The sequence below is a fragment of the Sorex araneus genome, chromosome 8 (genome assembly GCF_027595985.1).
Source record: "Sorex araneus isolate mSorAra2 chromosome 8, mSorAra2.pri, whole genome shotgun sequence".
NCBI lineage: Eukaryota > Metazoa > Chordata > Mammalia > Eulipotyphla > Soricidae > Sorex > Sorex araneus.
In genome coordinates this window covers 47,888,127-47,892,654 of record NC_073309.1, presented here as the reverse complement: position 1 = coordinate 47,892,654, position 4,528 = coordinate 47,888,127, and the positions used below count along the sequence as shown (strand labels likewise).

Here is a 4,528-nt window from a genome sequence, read left to right as displayed (position 1 = left end):
GAGAGGGGAGCCCAGGGGTCAAGGTCACACAGCTCCTGAAGGTCAGGGGCACTGGGACTCACCCCTACCCAACTCCTCTGGCTACACCCTGCTGTATTGATTCATAATGAGTATCAGGCTGGATGAGGCTTGTCCAGTATCAATTATATTGATTTATAAACAAGGACAGGGCTGGGCTGGGGCTCAGGCAGGACTGAGAATATTGATTTATGTTAGTAACATGGCCAGGATGGGGCTCAGCTGTTTTGATTGTATTGATTGATAGTTAATAACAGGCCGGGCTGGGGTCAGTGGTCCCCTGGATCTGCTCATAACTGTCCGGATTCCTGACGCGTCTCCTTGTGTCCCCAGGTCAGGACCTCCAAAGTGCATTGGCTAATGGGGTACGTGTGGTGTGGGGTGCTGAGATGGGGGTGAGGGATCTGCACCAAACACCAAACCATTGTGGGGGCTCTCCAAGAAGCACCCCCTGTGCTGCACCAAAACCAGCCCCTGTGGGGCCAGGCGTCTCTGTGTGGTCACTCACAGCCTGAGTCTCGTCGGCTGGGTCAGTGCTGGGACCTGGGTCTGTTTTTTATGGTGGTTTTTGCTCCTCTCTTGCTCGAGGTGAGTCCCAGTGGTGCTCAAGGTGAGTCCCAGTGGTGCTCAGGGGGCCAGGTGGTAACAGGAATAAAGCCCAGGCCCCCTGCATGTGAGCAAGGAATATAGCCCTGGGCTCTCCATCAAACATGGGGCCTGTTTCTTAATGGGCGCCCCTTGCCGGCCCCTTATGCTGCATCTGGGGAAGCTGCCCGGCCTCCAGGAGAAGGACCCACAGGCTTGACCTCTGGGCCTCAGGGCTGCAGGGAGAATCGCTGGTTTTGTCTGAAAGGACCTTGCAGGTCAGGTTTGAATCTTCCCTTTCCAGGCTGGCTTCAATGGCACTGTGGAGAGTGAAGCCAGCACTTCCCAGAGCCCGCCGACAGAGGGCGCCAGGGGACAGATGGAAAACCTGAGACACCGGACATGGGCTGGGAGGATGAGGTCCAGGCTTGGCACTGTCCTGGGGAGGAGCCTTGTTCCCAGCCAGTCTTCAGGGGTCCCTGCTGCATCGTAGTAGAGAGTGCAAGTGTGAGCATGCGGGTGCCCAGTGATAGGTTGGAGACCTCCGTCAGCGCAGACAGAGGGACAGAGACAGAAAAAGTGAAGGAATAGAAGTTTTATTCACATCCTTTCTAGGCTGGGGTAGAGTCATTCACTGGAATAGTGGACTTTTAAGTTTCCTTGGGTGGGAAAAGGGTACAAAGCCCAGCGGGACTGTGCCTTTGTCCTGCCTTCTGTTAATGTAGGGTGGATGTGAGAAAGCATGGAATGGAGCCTGGTAGCTTCCTGGCACCAGGGGGCGCTGTAAGTCTGTGCTGGGGGCAGGACGATCTTTGGTCCTGGGAGTGTGGCTCTCTCATCAGCCAATCGCCATTCAGTCCTGAGAGAGACCATTTGGTCTGAGCAAATCTTACACCCAGCACTGGCCTCAGGCAAGGCTGGAAGGATTCATGGAACTCTGGAGAGCCAGGGCGAGTTCTCACCTGAACATGTGGGATCAGGGTCTGCAAAGGGAACAGCACAGCGGAGTCCTGGGGCACCAGCTCGGGACTAATGGTTCCCACTGAGTCCCAACCCCCACCTTATCCTGGAACCCCGAGTGCCGACCCTCACCAGGCAGCTCAGTTCCATGTCCAGTTTCTCTGCAGTCACACAGGGGTCCCCCATGGGCTGACCTTGGATCCAACCCTGTATAAAATAAAAAGAAAAGGCGCAGGCGAGGGAAGGGACGCCTCACCGCACCGAGCCAGGCACAGGGCCTAGGGCAGCAGCTGTCTCTCCCGCCACCCGAGTTCGGTAGCCTCCAGCCGCTTCCCCCACCCCAGGGAGGTTGATGGCGAAGATGTGGCAGGCGAAGGAAGGAACGGAGCCATGATGGTTGGTCTCACTTGCAGTTTATTCCAATCTTCTCTCTATACACTCTCCCCGACCTATACACTTTCCGCCCCCTCTACACCTTTCCGCCCCTCACCTTCTCTCTGAACCCCTTTTATTGATCATGGCCCTTCCAAAGGGTGCAATACATTGACGTCACCAAAAGCACCAAAAGATCTTACAGGAAGAACATTGAGGCAACATAATTCTCTTGTATCTGCAGGCCCTTAATCTAGGCCCCTGGAAAGAAGATACAAAACCAAAACTGAAGCCTTCATTGGGCTGAAAGCACTCGGATTTACATCCCAAAGACCAGGCTGGGCTGCAGCAAGAAATCTACATGTCAATTACAAACTAGACAGCACCTGAAATTTACATCTCAAAGACTAGGCTGGGCCAGAGCCTGGAATCTACAATGTCAAGTCAAGCCTGGCTAGCACCTTAGATCTGCGGGTCAAAGATCAGCTAGGTTTCTGTGACAAAAGGTTTCTGTGACAAAACTCCAGAAGGCAGCTGGAAAAGGGGAAATATTCCAACACAACCCCAGCAAGGGATCGAGTCTATAGATATCACCAGACACCCCATACCACACAGTTGGAGGGACTCTCCAGTGGGACCCCCGAGCATCCTTCCCTGCCCTACCCCAAAGACTGCCATCAGGTGGGAGACCCAGGGCTCAGGGGCATAGCCTGAAACCAGAGTCAGAATCAGCCCTTCCTGAGTGTGGGCTCCAGGATGCTCCACTAGGCACAGAGTGTGTGTAAAACTCTGACATCTGGGCACTGAGGGCTGATTCTCTGGCCTCAATCACCTGCCTTGCGTGTAAGGTCATTAGTTCTATCCCTGGTGCCCTCACATGCACTAAGGGTGGATCCAGTGACTAATGACTCTGAGTACTGCCCCAATGAAGTAACTGAGTGTGATCGCTGGGCCACAGTTAGGGGTGTATGAGCACCAAAGCTAAAGAGTCAGTACCCCAGTGAGCCCGTCAGGTGAAGACTGTGAGCACTGAAGTGCCCAGCAGCAGATGAGCACTTTGAGCACCACAGCAACCCGAGTGAGCATCATGACCATCACGTGTGGGACCCCCCCACTCCAGGGAGCACCTGGCCGAGGACAGCAGCAAATTCAGCACATGTAGGAGACACAGTCACTGCAACAGTGGCAGAGGCAGAGGGAAGGGGATGATGGCTTTTCATTTTATTTTTTTTTGTGTAATTTTTTTCACTCCTTTCGGATCACACGCAGTGGTCCTTGGGTATCACATGGTGCCAGTGTTAGTACCAAGGCTTCTCACCTGGGAAACCTTCACTCTACCCTTTGACCTGCAGACCAGCTATTTTATTTATTTTATTTTATTTATTTATTTTTAATTTCTTTTTTTTGGGGGGGGGGGCTGGAGTGATAGTACAGCAGGTAGGGCGTTTGCCTTGCACAAGGCTGACCCAGATTCTATCCCCGGCATCCCATATGGTCCCCTGAGTGCTGCCAGGGGTGATTCCTGAGTGCATGAGCCAGGAGTGACCCCTGTGCGTCGCCGGGTGAGACCCAAAAGGGGGGGAAAAAATCAGGTAGGATGAGTAGGGTGTTTCAACCCCTGATCACTACAGAGGCCGTGAATGAGGAATCCTGGGACTCCAATCATCTTGTTCTCTCCGCCTTGGATAGAAGAACAGGACTTGCACTTCTTATAAGAGACTTTGTTACTTTCTCTTTCCTAGAAAGGAGGAAGTTTGAAAACAAAAGTAAGGCAAAAACAAAGAGGATGTGGGTGAGCCCATGAACCCCACTTCCTGAAGTCCGTTACTTCCTGCCTCCCACATAAATGTTTGCTGGATGATTTTGAGCTTCAATAGAATCCTTCAGGGGGAGCAGAAGAATCGGTGGGCAGGGGCCTGATTTTTGACACCCCTCACCTCTTACCAGCAGGTTCAATCCCTGGGACCCCTCCCCACTCCCAACCCCGCATGCGTGCATGCGAGCACACACGTGATGCTCTTTGGGGTCAGAAAAACCACCTTCCAGTGAAACCCACAATGATAGCCATGCTGAGAGGCTGTCGATGGAGAATGTTCTAGGCCCGTTAGGAGTGTTTTCTCCCAGGCCAGGAAGCGGCTCTGCAGAAGGGCTCGTGGTGGACAGCAGCTGCTCCCAGGGAAAATCTTCCATGGTCCACAGGGTCCTGGGGGCAGTGGGCCTGGGTGGACCCAGGTGAGCACCACAGAGAATCGTGTGCGAGCACTAGAGCTGGGCGTTGGAGTTGCCCCACAGGGCAACAGGGGCGGGAAGGAGAGAAAATAATAACAGCGAGAACCAAGTAACAGTAACACAAGTTCCCGGACAGCAAGAGTGAGAAAATGAGCCCGAATTTCTTGTACAATTTCCTGCCCACCCAGGAGGGAAACCCAAACCACATGAGATCTAGATTTCTATTGTGTATCTCTGTGTGTATGTGTCTCTATGTCTGTGTACATGTCTCTGTGTGTGTCTGTCTGTCCCTTCGTGTGTGTCATTGTGTGTGTTTGCTGCCATCTGTTCAGGACTAGCCCTGCCTTTTGTTCTTTCATGTGGT

General features: G+C 53.1%; 1 pseudogene; it reads right to left on the bottom strand.

Moving 5' to 3' along the window:
- Positions 1 to 3,522: 3,522 nt before the first annotated feature.
- On the bottom strand, positions 3,523 to 3,650 carry LOC129406882 (U8 small nucleolar RNA; annotated as a pseudogene).
- Positions 3,651 to 4,528: the final 878 nt, after the last annotated feature.